Source organism: Danio rerio, chromosome 25 (genome assembly GCF_049306965.1).
Source record: "Danio rerio strain Tuebingen ecotype United States chromosome 25, GRCz12tu, whole genome shotgun sequence".
NCBI classification, from domain to species: domain Eukaryota; kingdom Metazoa; phylum Chordata; class Actinopteri; order Cypriniformes; family Danionidae; genus Danio; species Danio rerio.
This window is the reverse complement of record NC_133200.1, coordinates 5,990,288-6,015,000: the sequence shown is the minus strand read 5'-3', so window position 1 is coordinate 6,015,000 and position 24,713 is coordinate 5,990,288. Positions and strand designations below refer to the sequence as shown.

Genomic DNA, 24,713 nt, shown 5'->3' with positions numbered 1-24,713 from the left:
ATAATATTTGACTAGATATTTTTCAGGATACTAGTATTCAGCTTAAAGTGACATTTAAAGGCTTAAGTAGGCTAATTAAGTTAGAGTAACTAGGCAAGGCATTGTATAATGGTGGTTAGTTCTGAAGACAATCGAAAACAAATATTGCTTAAGGGGGCTAATAATATTGACCTTAAAAAGTTTTTCTAAAAAATTAAAAACTGCTTTTACAGTTTTTCTCAGTCACTTTGGTGCATTTCTCACAACACCATTTACATTTACACCACATTTAATGCATTTCTCAAAGCAACTTGTGCACATCACAGTAGCAGTTTCTCATTCCTTCCAACAGATTGTAAATCTATTTGGACATGCATCAACTGCTTTCCTACACCTCTCTGCTGTTTTATAACTTTATCATTTGCTTATGACATGTCAGTCAAAATGAACTGAACTTATGAATGCTGAATAGTCACTGCGTATAAAACTAATAGTCCTCATTTCATTACTTGAGTCATTACATACAAAAATGTTGAACTAGTGTCAAAAAGCTAATTTTATTTTAATTTCATTTTTGTCCTGAAAATATCTTCTAAGTTGAACATTTTCACGAATGATTGACATACCTGTGTGTGTGTTGTAGGTTCAGTTCCAATATGTCCTGCAATATTGTTCACAGTTGTGCACAGCTCTACCCAAAGGAAGTTTATGTTTGTTGTAAATAAGGGTGTGTTTATTCTTTTGCACAATGCTGTGAATAAATTACAATTGCAATGAGAAAATGCATAAAAATGTGAAACATACATATTCAGTGTCTTGTACTCAGATACCACACTTAATGCAGTGATGTCTGACTTTACTGTAGTGTTCAAATGGCTGTGCAAATAGTATAAAGTGCTGTCTTGAGCATTTTCAGGACGTGTCACCAAAATCAGACTTTTTTGCATTGAAAAAATAGTAAACTGTCATAATGAAAACATGACAAAGCCATCTGACTATCTTGTTCATAAACAATGGTGTCAGGACTTTTCATTTTGATGACACTGACATCAATACTTGCTTTTGAGGAATGAACTATCCATTTTGAGCATGTCACACGCTTTTGCAGGTTATCAGCTAGGTTTTGCAGTTCGTACTAATTGAAACGCACCAAAGCGACTGAGAAAAACTGTAAAGTGTCACCTAAAGTTGGTAAATAAGGATAATTAAGCCATTATAGGCATCCGAAAACAAATATTGCTTAGGGGGCTAATAATATTGACCTTAAACTGGTTTTAAATAAATTAAAAACTGCTTTTATTCTAACCTAAATAAAAGAAATAAGACTTTTACCAGAAGAAAAAATATTATAGGAAATACTGTGCAAAAATGCATTGCTCTGTTAAACATTATTTGGGAAATATAAAAAAAAACAGTTCACAAGAAGGCGAAGAATTTTAACTTCAACTGTAGATGTTCAGAGAGTTTTATATGTTAATAAAGCATTGAAGTACTTTTAAGATGATATAATTATCACTGTATCGTTTTTTTCTAAATGCTTGGATTTTGCATGTCATGGGTTTCTTTTCTGAATATTTAAGCAAAAGTGAAAATGCTGTTCATTTACTCTTTCTCAGGTCAGCCAAGATGTAGGTGACTATTTTCTTTAGTAGATGATTAATGGTTATTTTTAAGTGAAACTGTGGCCTTTAGTGAATCATGAACTGCAAGACAACAGCCATCAGCATTTTTAAAGTAAAAAAAAAAAAAACAGATATACAGGGAAAACAAAATTAATACCTGTGACTCTTGACGATACATGCGGACATGTCTTATGAAAGTAATTTACTTAAATTATTATTTTAAATTAATCCTACCCTAATTCATTTCTTGGCAACACAGTGGCTCAGTGGTTAGCACTGTCGCCTCACAGCAAGAAGGTCGCTAGTTCGAGCCTCAGCTGGGCCAGTTGGCATTTCTGTGTGGAGTTTGTATGTTCTCCTCAAGTTTGCGTGGGTTTCCTCCGGGTGCTCCGGTTTCCCCCACAGTCCAAAGACATGCGGTGCAGGTGAATTGGGTAGGCTAAATTGTCCGTAGTGTATGAGTGTGTGTGTGAATGAGTGTGTGGATGTTTCCAAAGATGGGTTGCGGCTGGAAGGGCATCCGCTGCATAAAAACTTGCTGGATAAGTTGGCGGTTCATTCCGCTGTGGCAACCCCGGATTAATAAAGGGACTAAGTCGACAAGAAAATGAATGAATGAATATAGCCTATATTTCTGAGGTCCAGGGAACATTTCCAGGTGTTGATGAATCGGCTACTATATGTTAATACTTTACATTTAAGTACAGCACTTTTCTTTTTACTTTTTAAGACCATTAACCTACCATTTTTAACTTTTAAAAGCACATTTTAATTTAAATTGTGATATTTTTAGTTTGCTTGTTTTTTTTTTTTTACATATAAGCACAGTACAGTGTTAACGTTCAGACTATTTATAATGTTTAAAATGGCTGACAATAATAAATATCCCTAATATTAGAAATCAATCTGCCACGTTTTAGAACAGTGCAGAGCTGTAGCTGCTTTACTGGGCTTACTACGCTACTGTATTTCAATACTGCTTATTATGGTGGTACTTAGAGAGACAAATTTTTACTGAGGTGGTACTTGATGAAAAAAGTTTGAGAACCACTGGGTTAAACGAATAGTATTCAATAAATTAACCGAGGGTTAGCTTGCATGCGTGGGCATAGTTTGACGTTTTCCTAAAATTTTAAACATTTTTAGGCCTATTGTTTGAAATAAAACTGAAAGAAATAAGGAGAATAAAATATGATTTAAAGCACTCGTTTGGTGCTGAAGCCATGATCCATGCGTTAATAAACAATATCGTTGCATTACCTTCACTGAAAAAAATCAGTAATTGCCATATTATTATTAAAAAAAGGGTCACACTTTACAATAAGGTTGATTAATTAATGTTAATGAATGCATTTACTAACATGAACAAACAATGAACCATACGTAAAAAAATGGCCGTGATTTCAACATTAAAAAACTGTAAAAATGCTTCAGTACAAATGCATAACCTGGTTAACAGTATGTTTCCTTAATATATACGGCGAATAACCGTAAATTGACTTTCCCAGAATTCCTTGCATGTCACATAACTTTTAATGCATTTTGTTGACATTAATATGGATCTTTTTAGTTGTTTCCCCATCAGTTATGTACATTATAGATTTATGTTACATCTAATGTTGATAAACAATGTTTATTTCATGACTTTAATTGTATGCTTGTTACCATACTGGTGTTTAGTAGCTGTGTGAATAAGACTGAGCATCTTCTATATGCTGATACTCTTTTCTGCTAGTGGGAAAAGTTGATTGAGATGAGCATTAGCACATTATGTAATTTCCTCATCACCACCTGCTTCTGGGTGTGCTAACGTGTCTAACTGTGTAACAAAAGATGTGTAGATATTGGCCATTCAAAATGCAGACATTTTACATCTATAAATTAATAAAATATGGTAGTTTACTGTAAAATGAGAAATTACTTTTACGGTTTGTACCGTGTTTTTAACGGTAAAGTACTGGCAACCACAGCTGACGTTTTTTTACCGTAAAATTTACGGATTTATTTTTTACAGTGTATACAGTATTTGTTCCTGTTATTTAACGTTAGTTAATGAAAATACAGTTATTCATTGTGAGTTAATGTTAACTCACGGTGCATTTACTAATGTTAACAAGTATGAGTTTTATGTTATTAACACATTAGTAAATGTTCAATTATGTCTAATAAATGCTGTACATGTGTTGTTCATGATTAGTTCATGTTAGTAAATGCATTAACTAATGAACCTTATTGTAAAGTGTTACCAAAAAAAGTATATTACTGCCTTAAGTCAGTAACTTAGGCAGCAATGCAAAGTAATACTAAATGTAAATAAACAGTCTAAATAAAAGACCAAAAGTCAGTCACCAGGTCAAGTGCCCCCTGATTAAAATGCCCCCTCAGTTATGACATCCTGGCGCCAGGCCTGATATGATGAGCCGATTGCATAAGGGTATTGCACAAAAGAAAAGACGAATGAGCTTAAATTACTGTAAAAGTAAAAAAAAAAAAAAAGCAGCAAATATTAATTTTGTTTTGCCTGTATGTTTTTGGACTCTCAAACTGGCTGTAGCCTTTGGCTTGCATTTTCAAACTCATTAAGGACCACAGTTTCAGCTAAAAATCTTCTTTAACGTCTTACTGAAGAAATAAAAAAGCAGCCTACTATATCTCCAATGCCCTGAGGGTTTGTACATAAACAGCAAATGTTCATTTTTGACTGAACTTAATGACAGCGCTAATGGACGGTGAGAGACTTCATTGTGGGCCCCCTATGACACGATCGGCTGCACTCTACGTAATGTTCAGAGCTGTTTGTTGAAAGATGTGTATTTATGCACACTTTATTTGATGCCTCTGCTGTTTCGCAGTGAATTTCCCTTCAGGGATCAATAAAGTATCGTTTCCATCTGCCTCTGTCTGTTGACGTATTTTACGTACGCCCTCTAGCGGTGATCACGAGCACTACGCGCTCGAGTTTGTGACTCCTAAACCAGAAAAAGGGCCTTGATTAAATTTAACTACCCATAAAAATGTGAATTCCTCATCCATCCTGTTTCAGACCTTGAGACAGGAAGTCAATACGGCCTTATACAGCCGATTCCGTTTTCATAGCCTGATTCATAATGATTTACTTCCCTGACAGCTGAATTTCGCCACGTCTCTGAAGCTCCAGAACTTGTTGGAGTGAAGGATTTTGGCGCCAGTAAATCGTCTCTCAGGCGGGGAGAGGCTTCCCGGGGCCGGTGGAAAGATTGTGTGGCAGATGGAGGCTCTTACACGAGGAAAGGTGGCATAGCGTGAGCTCGCGGAGTTGAGGAAAAAACCTCATCACACATTTCGAGGCGGCTTATTTTAGACACAGATATCGCTAAAGCTCCGCATCTGATTCACCGCACACCTCTGTTGCTCGGAGACTCGGTTCAAATGAGAGTACCCGCTTTTTTTGGCACAATACATAACATTGGGGTCGTCAAGTGCAGGAATATGTCTTGTTTTCTCCTCATTCTTTTTTATTCATTTTTATTATGGAGCGGACGCGGTCAAATCTGTGTGAGGCTTCCGGTGTCATATCCTTCCAGATGATTTAACAGCACAAAACAGTCTGTTATGCTGTTTAATATTGCACACAGGTGTTCGGTTTCATTTTATTTAAATATATTATCATAATAATACACTGTTTGTGGAGTAATATGATATCTTACTGCACTTTGTTATTCTTCTAGTTAGTTTACAATGGCTAACGAAGCGGAAGTGTGTCAGAATTTAGTTTACGCTCATGTAGGACAATTAAATCCATCAGGTTTTTGTAAGTTTTAAATATTTATATAACTCTTTTTTTTTTTTATTAGAACATAACATAAAATTAGAGGTAGTCCGCCAACCTGATTTCTCCAAGTAGGACATATTCCTGGATTCCCTGCTAAAAAAAAAAAGCAACCAGCCTAAGCAGGTTGCCTGGTTTTAGTTGGTTGACCAGCCTGGTTTTAGAGGGGTTTTAGCCATTTCCAGCCTGGTCTTAGCTGGTCAGGCTGGGAGATGACCAGCTAAAACCAGCTTGACCAGCCTGTTTGAAGCTGGACAGCTGGTTTTGGCTGGGCTCCCAGCCTGGTTAGGCTAGTCAAGCTGGTTTAAGCTGGTCATATCCCAGCCTGACCAGCTAAGACCAGGCTAGAAATAGCTGGAATTCAGCCTGAAAATGGCCAAAACCCCTCTAAAACCAGGCTGGTCAACCAGCCAACCAGTTTAGGCTGGTTTAAGCTGTATTTTTCAGCAGGGTTAACAAATGCTGATTCTGGAACAACATTTTAATCAGAATTAAGGTATATGTTTACAGTTTATGTTAAGTTTAGGATTATGGTTAGGTTTATGCACTTCTACAGAATTGTTATCCAATTATTATTCTTCCCCTCTGATTTTGGGAATAATTTCCAGTATAGTTGGCTTTAGGGGTAGTGAATTGGTATGATTACATTTTCTAACAAAAATTATGTTTCAGCATCAACATAGATGTTAATCCAGGATTGCATCGTACTTGGCAAAATCATGATGTAATGATAAGTTTGCCAATAGTCAGTAGGGATACACATGAATCCTGAAAAGATTTTGGGGTGGGGGGGAGAGAGAAATTAAACACAATTGCACAGTGCTATTTTAACACTGGGGGTTGTGAGATGTTTCATATGCTTATGTATATGTGGTTGTTTACTAAATCTGTGTTGTATAGACGGATTACCAACATACGTCACACATGCATACCTGTCAACATTAGTATGGGATATGCCCACCATAATAAGCGATTCCCCTGACCTCCTTTAAAAAAAATCCCCAAATTACTAAATATGCTCATTTGTAGCTGTTTTATTGTAAATTAACATTGAAGTCGTCTGTTATACATTTTATTATTATTTACAAAAGAAAAAATAAATAGTGTACATTAGCAGCAAAAAAATAGCAAACAGTTCAGCTTATTAAAATCAATAGCTATTATAATAAAATAGAATCAAACCTCATTAGCCGTTTCTTCATTCTGATTAAAGAGCAACGAATGAATGATTTATTTAGATTTTTTTCGTTTGATTACATTAAATAACAGGTGTCACTTTAAAAATGCGCACATCTAACATCAAATGAAAGCATTCAACTGCTTTCTGCTCCTAACTGTTTATGCTCGTTTAGGATGAAAATACTTGTGTTTGAAAAAAAAAAACTTACCAAGATCAACATCTTTAGATATTATTATTATTAATTATGTGTATATGTCTGTTTAAACACGCACCCAAAACCCAGACTTTTGCTCCGCTTCAAATCACGAGTACAGAATCCGTTTGGGAAATAGCGTCTGTTTATCAATATGGAGCGCGTCAGCTGACAGTCATGCACCATTATATGACTTTGTTTTGAGGATTGCATATGAACGGTAGACGACACTTGTAATGAAAAGAAAGGTAATTACGCCATTTTTATGTTTATTTCAACGTGTTTTCATGCTTAAACAAAGCGAAAGCACAGAACAGACTCACATTTACGAGCAAGGGGCGGCGTTGCGGTTCGGCGGTATGGGTTGCGTATAGGGAGGCTTGACTCTTTTATGTTTATTTGCCACCTTTCAGAGAAAGACTGAAAATACGGGAGAAATACGGGAAAATACCTTTACGGGATCATAGCGGGATAGAACTGTAAAATACGTGAGAATCCTGGGAAAAACAGGAGGGTTGACAGGTATGCACATGACGTCAAACGGGTTCTCGGTTGCAAAAAGAGACCTGTTGCAATAGCAAACATGTGGTGTTGTGCGGTAAGATGCCAAATTCGAATGTCTAAAAATAGAAAACTTAACGTTTACCGTATACCACACTGCTTTTAATGCCAACCGCAGACGTCTTTGGCTAAAAGGGAGCTGAATGAAGTGACGACGTAATTAAAAATGCTGGACTCTGCAGTTCTCATGTTATAGCAGGTAAGTTCACAATTGCACTCTGTTAAAATTATAATATTTTCTTTTTTTATTGTGATTTTTATTTATTTTAAGATTTGTGAATTTTATCATATTTTGCAGTGATCTTTATTCATTTTTCTCTGGCAATGATAAAACCTGCACATCGCCCCTTTTTGTACCTCTTGTGTTGTGTTGGCCTAACTGTACGTTCACACTGAAAGCGGCGAGAGCGTCAAAGTAGCTGGAAGTCATTCATTTTCATGCGAACAGCATTTCAGCCCGGCGCATCTTCGCCGGTTTGGGCGTTTAGGAAAGATGAAATCAAGTCAACTCTATGGTAATGAGCTGTGACGTGGTTCGCCGGCAAGCAATCAGAATGAAGAAGTCCACTGCTTGACAGGAGTCCGGAGAACACAGTCGTGTGAACTTTGGTTCCGACAACAGTTGTTCCCAAGGGTTTGATTATTGCGGTCGCCGGATTTCCAATTATTTTCTATGTTTTCTTACAGGAACTTACATTAAAAAAGTTACTGGCGAGATACTGATGTGCATATTGAATATTATGTGAATATTATTATTATTTTGTATTATTTATTAATAATTTTTATTATTTTATTATTTATTTATAATTTTTTCTTTAAAAAAGCGTGAATCTCATGCAACATTACAAAACAGTATTGCTGCTTCAGGATTGTTCAGACACATGGACATATTGGATAATTAGGTGGAGTAAAGGCCACACCATATGCAACTTGATTTTCCATTGTTGAATAAATTTGATGAAATTTTCACGCTAGAAAGCATGTTTTATGCGGAAATGTAACTGATATGATATGCTGCAATGGCCCCTTTAAATACGAGATCAATGTAGCGAATTTTGACGCTCTCGCTGCCGGAGCTGAAGGCAGACAGCATTGTCACCAGGGTGGCCAGAGCGACCTCTGACGCTCTCACTGCTTTTGGTGTAAACGCACAGTAACTGTGTATTTTTCCTGCCGCGAAGGGTGCGGGGTGAAGGAGTGCGATGCCGGCTCAGCGTTGTGATGTCTATTGGCCATCGACGATGGACGATGGCGTCATCTATCGACCCAACCCTACTACTTATGGCTGCATTTAATCTTTAAAACGAACACTACGTGGCAACATGACACCATTTCTGTTCTTGCTTACCAGCTGACCACTAACCTCCATATTGACTGCTTTCCAGCCGTTAGCAGTTTGTCGGGTAGCTCGACACGTACGTCAATGGACTAAAGATGCATAGAGGAGTTGATCGCTACAATGGGGGTTCGAGTCCAGTGAAGAACGGTTCCAGAAATAAGGTAAGACAAAAACAGAAGCCAAAAAATAAAATAGTAAATAAAATAGTAATAATAAATAATAAAAAGTAAATAACAGGGTGAGAATGTGGTAAAATCTGAAAACGTGGTAACAATCAGGGGGCTCATCTTTTTCTGGCTTGATTTTTAAAATACTGAGTTTGAGTTTAGAGAAGGAGGTGGGCGGCTCAATTGGTGCTTCTTAAAATACTATTGGTTGAGGGTTGGTCAGTCAGAAAGTCAGTCGACATCAGCCTCTGGTGGATTTACGTGAGAACAGCAGGCGCAAATAGCACTCGTGAGAGAAATTTGAGATCTGAAAAAGCGTACACAGCGGCCTCTGGTGGATTCGCGAAAACAAAAACTTTAAAAACGTTACTTCTGGAATGTATTTTGCTGTCTCCAGAAATATATATAGGCGTACATAATCAGAATGAGCCTGGGTTGATTAATTCTCTTTCTGAAAGTCTTAATAACACCATCGTGGATTTTTATTTTATTATTTCAGCAAATGGTTCGGCAAATTTACCAACTATGACGCTTTCCGCTACTGAGAAATCCAGAGATGTAAAAGTGTCCATTACTCTGTAAACTGCAGGCGTTATGAAACTGCTTACATGATATGCAGAGTGTTTGTGTGTTTTTTCTGGAGCAGCAGAGCCATGGTGTGGGCTCTCTGTAAGCCCCAGTGAAGTGCCGGAGCGGCGGGTTTGGGCGTGGGTGCAGCCCGGCCCTCAGCCTGATCCGCTGCCATCGCTCCGCCATCTGTTAATCTCTATTTCCAGCCCTGAGATCCGCATCCAAATCAAAGCAGGACTGAAGGGCCCTCCGGCTGCTCTCATCTGCTCTGAGCTCCAGCCGCTCCATCATGTCAAACTCCAGCCTGGATACACGCAGAGACAATACAGGTTCACATATCTGAAATACACTAAAAAATAAGACAAACATTGCAGTTTCATCAAGATATTTCCAGAACAGCAGGCCTCAATGTGTGGTTCCATCTTTTACAAACACTGTTTGTTAAATAAGTCAAAACTGAAGTCTCTTACATAGATCATTTCGTAGAATACAAATGATTTATGTTGTTATCTGAAGGATTTATGACCGCAAAGAATGCAAATTAATATATTTTGGGTTATGTAGTCAAGTAGGCTACAGTATACCTGAGAGCTGCTGGTTTGACTGGGAGTTAATTTTTAAAAATGATTAACTTTAGGGCCTTGAGAATCAAGAGCGGATTCCAAAAAGAATCGATTCCGAGCCATTGAGAATCAAGAGTTGATTCCAAGCCATTAAGAATCAAGAGTCAATTCCAAAAAGAATTGATTCAGACCTATTGAAAATCAAAAATCGATTGCAAAAATAATTAATTCTGAGCCATTGAAAATTAAGTCAATTCCGAAAAAAGAATTGATTCAGAGCCATTAAGAATCAAGAGTTAATTCCAAAAAGAATTCATTTTGAGCCTTTGAGAATCAAGAGTCAATTTGAAGCCTTTGAGAATAGAGTCAATTCCAAAAAGAATTGATTCCAAGCTAATAAGAACCAAAAGTTGATTTCAAGTCACTGAAAATCAAGAGTCGATCCCAAAAAGAATTGATTTCGAGTCATTGAAAATCAAGAGTTGATTGCAAAAAGAATGGATTCAGAGCCATTGAGAATAAAGAGTCAATTCCAAGCCATTGAGAATAGAGTCGATTCCAAAAATAATTGATTCTGAGCCTTTGAGAGAAGTCAATTCCAAAAAGGGTTGATTCCAAGCTAATGAGAACCAAAAGTTGATTTCAAGCCATTGAGAATCAAGAATCGATTAAAAAAAAAGATTTCAAGCCATTGAAAATCAAGAGTTGATTCCAAAAAGAATTGATTCAGAGCCATTGAGAAGCAAGAGTCAATTTCAAGCTATTGAGAACTGAGTCGATTCCAGAAATAATTGATTCTGAGCCTATGAGAAACCAGAATCGATTCCAAAAAGAATTGATTCCGAGCCAATGAGAATCAAGAATTGAGTCCAAGCTACTGAGAATCAACAGTCGTTTCCAAAATAATTGATTCCGAGCCATTGAAAATCAATAGTTGATTCCAAACATAGATAAATAGATTTAATCCTAGATTCCTAGAAAAAAAAAAACAGTTCCTAAATTCTGAAGCTCTATTCTGGAGGGGTTGATTCCAAAAAGAATCAGTTCCTAGATTTGACAGTTTTAAAATAGAAAGTCGATTAAAAAAGATTCGGTTCCTAGATTTTGATGGTTTTAGAACAGAGTCCATTAAAAAGATTTGCCTCCTATTTTGATGGTTTTAGAATAGGGAGTCAGTCAAAAAAGGAATCGCTTAGATAGCGGAGGCATTGAGATTGTAGAGAGGATTTCAAAGTTTGTAATTGATTTCATTAAGGGGAATCGACTACGTATTAAAGGGGTGGTTCACCCAAATATTAAAATGTCCTCACCATTTACTCACATATTCAAGTGGTTCTAAACTTTAATTATATTTTTATTTGAATGTTTTATTTTTAATATATCTTTATCTCTGTTTAACAGAAGAAAGGGACTCCAAAAAAGGGCTGAGTGGAGGATGAGCATTTTGTATGAACTATCCCTTTTCTTTCATCATAATAACACTATTAAACTTATTTTCATTGAAATGTATTAAAATCACTTTATTTTTTTATTTCTCCAGTAAAAATATGTCAAACAAAACACAATATGTTAATAAAACAGCACTTTTCACTTTTCAAATGCAACATATAAGCACAAATATATTGAATCTAGCCTCATAAGTGGGATGATGCTGACGCCTAGCGGAGTCTACAAGAACTGCACCAAAAATACCCGTGACGTCACTAGTTGCTTTCGCTCTTAAACCTAAATTTATAATCCTCGTTTCACATTTTAGTTCATATTTTAGTATCACCAGAATGAATAAACAATGATCACACCCACACATTTGGATCCACGGCTGCGCACTATTATTTTAAAACGAAACTTCCATCTTCCTCTCTTACGTCACGACGTTCCCGTGATGCAATGCGAAGAGAGACGAAAATAAAGTTTTAAAATGATGTTTTCTTAATATTTAATTATTTTGAACGCGCTGCTTGTTTGTCATCTGTACTCAATTCCTTTTTGTTTTTCGTTTGGTCAGTTCACAGGACAGCTAGCCAGGCTCTTCAGTCTGTCACCGTCTCTGTAAAGTGGTGCGTGTTTGTACCCTTTCTACCCCTAATACTATTGATATTTAACTTTGCGCAGTGGCAGTATCGTAGCCTATGAGGTTTATCCGAGGCGCGATTATTGCTAATTGAAAACTTTACCCAATACCCCGCCGTGACGACTTGAAATATAGTCGGCACTGGCAATTTTTGACAGTCTTCTCGAAGACTGATATATTTGTCAAAGGAAGATGAAAGTGAAATATTTGATGCATGATTAATAATAATGCCAAGGGTTATGATAACCATATGTATGCAATAAGGTAATAGTGAGAGTGTCTGTACTTGCGAATTAAAGTCTCTGACATTCAGCTGCAGATTCTCATAAGATCCAGGCAAAATAAACCTGCTTACGACGGAAGTTAATGTTATTAACGATTTCTCGGACGTCGTCATCAATGTATTTTATATGTACTGTATACTATGGTGCAGTAGGTAGTGCTGTCGCCTCACAGCAAGAAGGTCGCTGATTCGAGCCTCGGCTCAGTTGGCGTTTCTGTGTGGAGTTTGCATGTTCTCCCTGCGTTTGCCTGGGTGTGCTCCGGTTTCCCCAACAGTCCAAAGACATGTGGTACAGGTGAATTGGGTAGGCTAAATTGTCCTTAGTGTACGAGTGTGTGCGCGTGGATGTTTCCCAGAGATGGGTTGCGGCTGGAAGGGCATCCGCTGCGTACAAAAACGTGCTGGATTAGTTGGTGGTTCATTCCGCTTTGTCAACCCCGTATTAATAGAGGGTCTAAGCCGGCAAGAAAATGAATGAATGAATGTACTATTTTACAAAGATGTCGATCGTGATGGGCGATGGAAGTCAATGGTTACCGGTTTTCTGCATTCATCAATCTGTCTTTTTCAAACTATCTTTTTCAGCACAAATAAATGGCAGTTCACTCAAAAATGTCAAAATACTTCTGCATCGTTTGTTTTAAGCCTTTAGGAGTTTCATTATTTTATTGAACTCAAAAGAAGATATTTTGAAGAATGCTGAAAACTGAAATGAACTTTAATAGTAGGAAAAACAAATACTATGGAAGTCAATGGTTACAGGTTTTCTGCATTCCTTCCTCATTTTGATGTGGCAAAACACTGAATTAGTCATTTTGGCTATGTGCACTTACTGTGAAGTGTTTTGGGTTCACTTTTAAAATTTCATTCATTCGTCCAAACTTTTGTATATCCAAAACATTTTATTCTTTGATTACTCTCTCACTTAGATCCTTTCTTGTTGTAAATTTATTATTACTTATTGTTTTTCTGGCTAAATTTTACATCCATAAATGTACATTTTCAAAGAAGCACTCTTTTTATTTTCAGAAAGGAGTGTGATGTGAACTTAAAAGACTCTAATGATTATATCGCATGTGAAGCTCTTTCTTGGTGTAAATCATTTAAACTTGTTTAATTTGCTGCAGTTATATTTATGTAAGCATTTGTGTCTCTTTGTTCATATTGCACCTTTGTACATGTTATTTCTTGCATAATAAAAAAGACAAAAGGTTCAATTCAGGTACGGTTTTAATTAGTTTTAGCATTCAGTTTTAGTTTACGACGCACAGATGAGTTTTACCAGTTAAATATATTCATAAATACAATTTCTGCCTCTCGTTAAAGGGTCACGAAACACCAAAACACATTTTTTGAGCTATTGACAGTCGTATATGTGTCCCACACTGCTAAAAACACTATTAGGACACCTATATTTCACTAAAAAGTGTAAATTGGTTGTTTTTGCGTTATTTCAAGCAAATTCGTACTTCCTGTTTGAAACGAATTTTTGAAGCTGCGTCACGGTCATGACATAATAGCGTTGTATTCCAGCGTGCAGACTGGACGTCTGTGCCAGAGTGTGCCTTATTACGTCTTACAGTGTGCTGCATTAATGCATGAGTAAGCCTTGGTTCAAACCAATCAGCGCGCTCTATTGTGCAACTTCATTAATATTCATTAGTGTCACCGTCTTTACACCACAGAGACGCCACGTTGTGTTGGCAAAACAAGCGTGAAGTGTTGCTTTTAAATTTTGCTGCAGTTAAGTTTCGTTTTCATTTTCTCTCTGTGAGAGCTCAGACTCACGTGTGGATTAACAATGTACGCGACGCGCGACAACAATAACTTACGTGTCTAAGGGGGATTATTGTTTACCTGAGAGCTGTTCTCATCTGCAAACGCTGAGATCTGGATTCCGGATGTAGTCTTCTCTTCAGACGCGGCTCTAGTTGCTGGTGATTGTTCTGTCTCTACAGATTTGGTAAGTGAGCGACCAGTGCTCTTTGTTTATTCAGTTTGTTCGTATCGAATTAAGTTAACTATTGCACTGAGGGCAAACATGTTAGCACCGCATTTTGTGACCGGAATAACACACGCGGCTTTCTGACGTTACCTGTCGTGTGCGTCTAAGTTTCCGGGAAATGCTGAGTTTTTTTTTCTGTCATTCGCCGTGCGGTATCAAACATTGCATGAAAAATACACGCTTAGAGCAGATCCTCGAATCAAATATCGTGTTTGTCGCAAGGGACATGAATGAATTCCCTGAATGAAAGAGCCAAACTGCAGTTAAAGTCCACCAGTTAATAATTTGGCAAATAATTCCACTACAGATGTCCATGTAGGTTAAACACCATCTCTTTCTCCTGTGTGTGTATTTTGACTGAAACTCGCGCGTGCCCAAATAGACACTCCCACACCCTCCCACTTTAGTTCCTCCGACACTCCCCCCTAAACAGAGCTGGACACCCCCACTTTTCTGACTTTTTCCAAAGTGGAGGTGTGAAAACACCCTGCTGAAACGAGGGGGTTTCATGGCCCTTTAAAAACAAATAGCTAATCATGCTATACCCTGACTCTTCGCTAGATGGCCAAACAGTATGAGAAAGCTTTGAATACTCCAATAGTATGAAGCTGCAGGCCCGGAGACCTAACCGCACGCTCAGACCTGCTCGCTCAGACGGCTAGACCTGCACTTCCAGACCGTCACAGTGCCACCTGCTGTTTAAAAGATCGACTAACCTGATTTCAGCTGCTTCTAAATTGTAATTTAAACTATTTTTCTACTTTAAAATATTAGGCTGTGATTGAATAGATTATTATATGAAATATTAAACGTACTAGATTTTTGATTTAATGCAATAGTTCTGTTGTATTTTTATTAATTGTATTTGTAAATACATATTGTTCAGTTGCTTCAATATTTTCAGACATTTGTTGTTGTTTTTTTATCATTAAGGATTTATCACTGTTTCGTATCGAGTTGAGGGAATGAATATTATCTTCATATACAATAAATTTCTTCACATACAATTATAGTACTCTAAGTAATTTTCTCACGACAAACTTTATTTTTGTGTACTTTTTCATAAGGTCCTACAAGTCAAGTTGTAAACAATGCATGGAAAAATGGTGAAAAATAATAATTGGAGTAATAATTATTTTTTTACGTAGAAAATAACATCAAATAAAATAAATGCTTTACATTCTTATTGGGGAGATTTTTCATTTCTAGAGCAAAAAAAAAAATGGAAATATCTGCAGTCTTTGGTACCCTGTATTAGTGTTGGCAGAGACCCACTTTTTAAATTGTAATATCAATCTGAGAAAAAATACACACCACAAGCAAATTAGTTTTGATTTCACCTAATAGAGCTCATATTGTAAATTCTATGCAAATTTAATTGATATTTTGATTTCCAAAAAACGTGTTTGTAATCATTACAGAACTTGTAAATAATTGATAAACTGTTATTGTGTTACCGTTATTGTCTTTGGTAGCACTTTCAGATAGATAATACAGTAATATGTACAGTAGACCTATACAGAACTAAAATATGTTACAAATAATAATTTCGATAGGCTGCATTTTATTTTAACTTTTTTACTTTAAAGTTTTTTTTATATTGCCAAAAACATTGCTAGAAAATTGTTCCAGAATGGTACAATAATAGATAAAAATAAGAGCAAGCTGTAAATATCATAATAATAATAATGCTCTTTTGACACTAATTTTGATCAAATCAATCACTGAAATAATTCTTTGTTAGTGTAATATTTTACACCACATTGATTTATGTCATAAAACTTGGTAATTTTCAGGAATTGCTTTAATAATCAATAACCTTACTGGCGTTTCTGATGTTGCTACTTGCTAGAAAGTGCTGGTCTGAGTGTGCAGTTGGGTCTCCGTACCTGCCGCTTCACCCAACCCAACAGCAGGGGGCACTGTCTGGTCTGGAAGTGCAGATCTGTGCGCGCAGGTCTGAGCGTGTAGTTGGGTCTCCGGGCCTGCAGCTTCCCCTTACTCCAATGATATCCAACAGACAGAGGCGTAGCGGATATTATAAAAGTGTGTGTGTGTGTTGTTCAATATATGATTGTTATATATTGAACAAATATAACGTTCAATTATATGAACGTAAATCCAAAAGTTTACGTTCATATAATTATTAATTAGCTCTTTGGTTTCTACATGGTCTGTCTCTAAAAGTGCGGGGGACATATCCCCCCGTCCCCCTGGTTGCTACGCCCCTGACTACTGACTCTAAAATATAAAACAGGGACTGAATTCAAATGTATTTTATTGAACATCTGTAAAATTGGTTAAAATTTAGTTACAAATACACAAAAATCTCCCTTCACAATCTTATTGTCTAAAAGCTTACTACAAAATGTAGCCTATTGCTATCTGCACAAATGCTAATTTAAGCACTTTAATATATATTTCTGTCGCTAGTTTTGATCAATTAATTTTAGCTCTTGATTTGTGTTATATTTACCTTTGTTTTCTTACCTTTGTGACGACCTCTGTGGCTAGTCATCACCACCATGGTACTAAATACACCACAATACCAGTTTTGTAGGTTATAGGTTAAAAATGTTGTAAACGGCACACAAAAATATTACTTTGACAGATCCACACTGCCTGAAGCCATACCCAACATGACACGAATTTCAAATAGTGTATTGTACTACGACACAAACTAATCATCTTAAGTCTACAAGAACTTTACATTTAGCTTTAAGACATTCAGACTAAAACAACTGAACGTAAAGGTGTTCACTTTTGTTGACAGCTCAACATACCTGCCATTCAGACGTAGCTTAAACAGTAGGCTAAGGGCGTGCTTTTCCGTGTGAGTGAATGCGTAGTTATGTAAACACAAGGTAGATTGATTACTTTAAAGAGATTGTTTTCTAAGAACGAGTTATTTTCAGACTATTAGGTGTGAACACTTATTTAGTTTTCAAATAGTGCAGAGTTTTTAAAAAAATAAATGTAAACGAGCGGGAAAATGCGCCCTTAAAGCGACAGTTCACCCAAAAATTATCATCTGTCATCATTTAGTGTTCCTTCACTTGGTCCAAACCTGCTTTTCTGTCTTCTTCAGAACTGAAAATAATATATTCTGAATTAACATTGACTTAGGAAAAAACAAATACAGAAGTCAGTGGTGGTTTTTCAGCTTTCTTTAAAATATATTGATTTAACAGAGGAGTCAAACTTCTAAAGAAGGCCCATAGGAAGAGGGGGTTCGGGTGGTTCGAAAGACCCACCCTTCACTGACAAAGGTCCAAAATCTGTCCCATACATGAGCTAATTTCTTATATTTTGGCTGCTATGCTTTCATAAATTGTGAAATTTACCGGAATCTTCTGTTAGCTGTTGCTTCGGTTTGATGTCAAGCTTTCCAGCTGTGCAAGAAAACGTACAATCTGACAAAAGTCGTTACCTCTTTCACTACTGACGTATATTGTTTTTAATGTAACTTTTAATTTAAATTCTGGACCTTATTCTAGATACAAAAAATGACCAATGAAAAGGTGACCATGCATTAATAAAGGGACTAAGCCGACAAGAAAATGAATTAATGAAAAGGGGTGAACCCAGAGCCCCATATTAAAACTAATTTAAACACTAATTTGGTTGCTGTTAAATGTACTTTTTCTTTAACAAGAGAGGCTAGAAAAATTATGAATCCCTACATTATTATTATTTATTATAATATATTATTTATTATTAATTATTATTATTTTTATAATTTAAAGGGCCAAATTCTGGCTGGGGAAAGTTAAATGTACTGGTCAGTTTGTTTGTTTTTTGCCTGTGAAATGACAAACAAATCCATTTCAACCAAATGTTCATAAACAATTTTCTTTACAGTTTTCTTCAAAAACTGGTGGCTAACTGAAATTTAAATATTCAGCAATTTCAAAAAGATCATCTTTTGTTCTATGAAGGGGTTACTAAGGAACGTTTCCAAATTGAACAACGCCATATCAAAATTATCACTAAACAACTAAAAGCAAAAGACAAGTCTCACAAACCTCACTCTTTTGCAACTTGTACTATAGTAAACTAACAAACTTACTTTGTTTCACAATGGGTTTAAATTTCAGCAAAAACCAAAAGCCCCAAAAATCTATATCGGGAATGTTAATATCCCGGACGAGCCCCCAAAAATGTTACAACCCCTTTATTTTTGTCTAGGGGATTGGGGTTGCACATTTAACGGAGGAATTGGTAATTGCAAAAACTCAAAAACAAATCATGACAAAGTAAGGATGGACAGCAAGATTAAGTAAAACAGCCAATCAGAGATGGGAGTAGGCGGAGCAAGCACAGAAGTGGACTGGGTGACAAACAGAAACACATGATGAGACACAAAAATAAACAAAATAACCAAATAAGTGCTGGCATGTAACAATAAACTAGATTATTTTTATTTAAATTGTTAACCGATTCCTATATTTTTACTAATGATATATGATGTAATACATTTGCATTTAAAAAATACAGTTTTTTTTCCTTATTTGTTTATTCTAGATTTTTAGAAAATCTTTTTGGTACATCAAAAGTGTGGTTATGATGATCATCCGACAAGCTAATCCAGCTAAAAATAGTGCTTAAATTGTCACTTAAAAGCAGTATTTAAATCTTATAATAAATAGAAAATTAGGCGAATAATTGCAAAAAAAGTCCACTTTTTGAGAAAAAAGAACCACCCCTTTCACCAGGCTGGCTACGGGCCTGTAAAGGTTTACAACCACTTGAGGGTCAGTAATAGCGAGAACACTTCCAGTTTTGCTATCTATTTAAGGATGTGGGACACTTTTTGCTTATGAATTTAACAAAAAGATTATTTTGCTGAAAATGTGATCGATTGTTATATAATGGCTCTAGTCGATACACGAAGACATGATTGGCCACTGAGCAAGAAACTGAACAATACACTATACCTGACAAAAGACTTGTGGTCGATCTCAGTTGTGAGAGAAACAAAGTGGCAGAAGGTCGATCTTTCTGATGATGCATCTGTTGAGCTGCGTCCCAATCATCACAAACACTGCAGAAGGCCTACTGGAACCTGCATGGACCCAAGATTCTCACAGAAATCAGTCAAGTTTGGTGAAGGAAAAGTCATGGTTTGGGGCTACATTTGGACGGACGGGACATTGGGGTTGTTGTGCGCGGCAGGCTGCCAGGCCACATCCGATGCTATATAGAAAGTGAAGAGCGGGGGGTTGGGAGTTAATGGGGGCGCGGCAGGCCAGACTAGCGGTGGCAGGCCAGATAGACCGTCAGGCCACTGGGAAATGCCCCGGTGCTTCCTAAGGGCAGTCCGCCCCTGGTTGCTACCCATATCAATCACACCTGAACCAATTAATTAGGACCTGAACACGACGTGGTAATTACAGGCAGGTGTGTTTGATATGGGTTGCAACTGAAATCTCCAGGAACAGGGTTGGCCACCCCTGCATTACACACATATACTCTGAAATAGTGAGTTTATTTAACTCAAAGTTGGGTATAATATTGACAAACCCAATGTATAGGTTAAATTTTTCAGTTGGTCCATATTTTATCAATATGGATCAAACCGACACAGCATTTTTTGCTGCATTTTCAATCCATAAAACCCTTTTGTGACTCTTTGGATGGTTTTAGTAGGCAAACCAAACCAAATCTGAACATTTAAATATATGCAAAGAAGTTATGTCCAGCTAGTCGGAGAAGTTAAATAAAGGAGGATCAAATCATCAAGGCCTTTGTGTGTGAACTGGGCTAATTATGTTCTCTAAAAATAGCAATGGCAATAGGTTGCCTAGCAGTGGTGTGTAACCTCTGTCCAGCTTGTCATTTCCGCGGAGAGAAGAAATCCCAGTGCAAAACAACCAGGAGGAACTTTATTGAGATGATGATTAACTCAACATAACATGTAGACGTCCATCTAAGAACATTAATGCTCATTACCAGGAAGTCCAGTCACTAATAGTCGCACTCATATAAAAATTAACCATGGTTTCACCATATTAATTTATATTAGTCGACGTTTTACTACAAATAATATCATAGTTAAACCACGATTAGTTTAGGGTTTGTTTTTTTTATTTATGACCATGTTAGACCATGATGAATGAAGATGTGTGATGAATGTATGTAAGTGCTTCAAATATTGAACGTTCTTGTGTTACCTTTTCTATTTTTAATGTTGGGTTTTCTATAAAATGAGCATAAAACATGTGCTACTTTAAAGCAACTATAATGGTTATTGAATACTGCAGAATTTATTCCAGTGCAGATATACACTCACCATTTTATTAGGTACACCTTACTAGTACTGGGTTGGACCCTCTTTTCCCTTCAGAACCGCCTTAATCCTTTGAGGCATAGATTCAACAAGCTACTGGAGATATTCCACTGAGATTTTGCTCCTATTGACATGATAGCATCACGCAGTTGCTGCAGATTTGTCGGCTGCACATCCATGATGTGAATCTCCCATTCCACCACATCCCAAAGGTGCTCTATTGGATTGAGCTTTGGTGACTGTGGAGGCCATTTGAGCACAGTGAACTCACTGTCGTGTTCAAGAAACCAGTCTGAGATGATGATTCGGGACTTATGACATAATGCATTATTCTGCTGGAAGTAGCCATCAGACGATGGATACACTGTGGTCATAAAGGGATGGACATGGTCAGCAGCAATACTCACGCTTGACACGCTGGTCAGCTGGTACTAATGGGCAGGGGCGCTGCTAAAAGGGGGAAAGTTAGGACGATTCTAAGGGCCCATACGTTAAGGGGGCCCCAAGAGACATTATCAAGGGCCCGGACATCCCCCCACCCCCATCCTCCTGCTCTTCACTTTCATCTAGAGATCTGCGCAGGACTAAATATTTTGGGGGGAAGAGGGAACAAAACCAAAAACCACCCAACAACAACAAGCTGCCTGTATAAACACACACACATAGATAGCACAAAGCTCTCTCTCTCTCATTCACGCACACACACACACACACACACACACACACACACATAGACACCAGCAATTAAGCTAAATACAAAGCATCACGCTCGCTCATTCACACACATAGATATGCGTGTTCGCTCACTGAGGAGTCGGGAGCGATATTGTTAGACCGCCCGTTCCCGATTAATTTACAACAAAGTTACCGGCCGCTCCTGCTCACTATTCGGAAATGTATTCACGCATCGCAAGAAATCTGGTCAGGTCCCGTGGCTCCCGTGACCTTTGCTTTTATCCACGATCCACCCCTTATATATATATATATATATATATATATATATATATATATATATATATATATATATATATATATATATATATATATATATATTGTTACGTCTTACACAAGTCTAGGGGAAAATACACTGAACGCAACAATATTAATTTAAAGAGCACTAAACTGGGACCAGTCACAACACAACAAAGATTAAAGTTCCAAAAGTTTATTTACAAAACCCGAAGTCACACAATGAGTGTTAAGGAAGCTCTAGCTTCAGAAGGGGAATAAAGCCAAAATAACAAACAAAACAGGGTTCTGTCTGGGAGTAAAGCCTCTAAATAACCTACAAGAAAACAATGATGAACATCAACAACAAAACTACACTGACTCCCTAACTGACCTCAAAAAAGGAGAAAAAGTCCAACAAAAAGCAATGGCCGTCCACCTCCTTACAGCTTCCTTTGGGAAAAAGCAAAAGAAAGAAATCTGTATATATATATATATATATATATATATATATATATATATATATATATATATATATATATATATATATATATATATATATATATATATATATATATATATATACAGAGAGAGATTTTAAATTCCAAGTAATCTAATCTTTAATCAAATAACTTCCACTCCCTCTTCAAAAACATCATTTCTTTCTGAGGTGTTAAATGAAACAAAGGCTGGACCAACCTGTCACGCACACAAAATTAGCCAGTCTGTTCACATGAATTCATTACCCATGATGCTGTGCAGATAAGTGTCCTAAAGAAGATCTTTAGCTCCATCCACTCCTATGAACCGTCACAAATCACATGCTCAAGTCAGTTTACTTACGCTCTATAAACAGCTTGTGGATGCTTGGTTTGATTAACGGCTTATAACACTTTAACAAAGGCCCTTTGTTAAACCCATATGAGGAAAAACAAATGGGGATATACCTTCTACTTCCATGTCAGCGCTACTGAAAACTGGACTGACTGAACTGGGTGACTGAACACTAAAAAAAAAAATGATGAAAGCATTACAACTATAAGATTTCAAAAGAAACAACTAGTGAAAAACACATGACTTTTGCATGGAAATTTGCATGGGGCTGTGTCTGGTGACACCTGAGAGGAACAAAAGAGCTTCAACAGCACCATTGTGGATGAAACCTGATCTCCTTGTGAATTTAACAGCTTTTCAGTTTAGGTATCGCTGAACAAACATTTTGCTCATGACCTTTTTAGCTATTTTAACATAAACACGAATAGAAATAAGTGATGATTTTCCACACCACACTAATATTAACAATGATAACAACAACAGAAACAAGCAGTTACTGGTTACATACAGTTGAAGTCAGAATTATTAGCCCCCCTAAATTATTAGACCGCTTTTTTATTTTTTTCCCCAATTTCTGTTTAAGGGAGAGAAGATTGTTTCAATACATTTCTAAACATAATAATTTTAATAACTCATTTCTAATAATTTATTTATTTTATCTTTACCATTGTGACAGTAAATAGTATTTTACTAGATATTTGTCTATACAGCTTAAAGTGACATTTAAAGGCTTATTAATTACGTTAACTAGGCAGGTTAGGGGAATTAGGCAAGTTATTGTGTAACAGTGGTTTGTTCTGTAGATTATCGAGAAAAAATATAGCTTAAAGGGGCTAGTAATTTTGTCCCTAAAATGGTTAATAAAAAATTCAAAACTGCTTTTATTCTAGCCAAAATAAAACAAATAAGACTTTCACCAGAAGGAAAAATATTATCAGACATACTGTGGAAAATTCCTTGCTCTGTTAAACATAATTTGGTAAATACTTTAAAAAGAAGAAAAAAACATGGAAGGGGGCTAATAATTCTGACTTCAACTGTATGATGCTACACAAAGGAGCATTCACTACATTCAACATTAAATGCATGGTTTGCCTCAATGTGAAGGGAAAAAAGCCAAATCATTAATTTAATTACCTTAAAATAGTGACTTGACAATAATATTATTGTGCGTTATTATTATTATTAATTATTAATCATTATTATTAATATTATGGTATCTGGGTAATCTTACTGTTACGCACTACATTAATATTTTTGATTGTTATGTTTTATTCAGTAACACTTTTGGCTAATAAGGTTAGCTCCTACGTCTATCTTCTTAAATACAGTTTCAAGAGTTCACACTTAGCTGATAATTGATAATAAAGCTTGGCGTGCTGTCCCAGGAGAGAGCCCTATATAAGCTCTTATAAGATCCTCGAGCACTGGGCTCCTTCCCGTTGCAGGGCGAGAGGGGAGTTTGAGCTCAGGTAGATCTCGATGACCCCCCCTCCTGCTTATTGTAGCTAAGTATGGATGCTGAGAAGGTGAACTTAGAGCTTGGCTAAAATATTTTGGATTAATTGTTTAGGGTGCTTGTTTTTTTAACTGCGGGAGGAAACCGGAGGACCCGGGGAAAACCCACGCGAGCACAGGGATAATAAGCAAAACTCCGCACAGAAATGTCGTCTGATTTGGAAGGGAATTACACCAGGGGCATTCTTGCTGTGAGGCAACAGCGCTAATCACTGGCCACCGTGTCGAGGAGGGAAAGTAGGGTTTGGTGGGGGGGTTTCTTTAAGACGAAGATATCGAGATGAGAAAAGTCTGGTTATTTATAGCGAGTTAAGGATCGTCTGATAGGATAATTAGTCATTAGCAAAAGTTGAAACAGCTGTGAACAATCATAAGAAGGTGATCCTCTCATGGAATTTCCTTTTTGATTCCTCTCAAAAATTTGTTTATAAATAAACTTCACTTATTTTTATCCACTATTCTATGAATTCAGGGCTGTAATAATGGCACTTTTCAAGTTTGTTTGTTTGAGATCAATGCCTACGTTTTTGCCTGAAGCTACTCGTGTCCAGTCAAAACCACTCAAACCTGTTCTACAATAGATAAGGCACGTGCTTTTGGGTTTCAGGTGGGAAAGCATACCACTGAAACTTCATTTTCTTTTGTCTGTTCGTGCATTTTGTCTATCATGAATCCCTTTAACAGGCATCATAACCACCTGGTAGACCTTTAATGCACAGGCTATCATTAATATTTTAATAGCTTATTTCTATTCATCAGTTGTTGTGTCAGTATATTATTCAA

At 36.7% G+C, this 24,713-nt stretch overlaps 1 long non-coding RNA gene and 1 other non-coding gene across 2 annotated transcripts; both read left to right on the top strand.

Moving 5' to 3' along the window:
- Positions 1 to 4,919: 4,919 nt before the first annotated feature.
- On the top strand, positions 4,920 to 11,484 carry LOC141380881 (uncharacterized). Its single transcript, XR_012400212.1, has 3 exons — positions 4,920 to 7,542; positions 8,525 to 8,843; positions 9,496 to 11,484. It is a non-coding gene; the product is annotated as an uncharacterized lncRNA (long non-coding RNA).
- Positions 11,485 to 12,082: 598 nt separating this feature from the next.
- LOC137489404 (U4 spliceosomal RNA) lies at positions 12,083 to 12,223 on the top strand. Its single transcript, XR_011008830.2, has one exon. It is a non-coding gene; the product is annotated as a U4 spliceosomal RNA (small nuclear RNA).
- Positions 12,224 to 24,713: the final 12,490 nt, after the last annotated feature.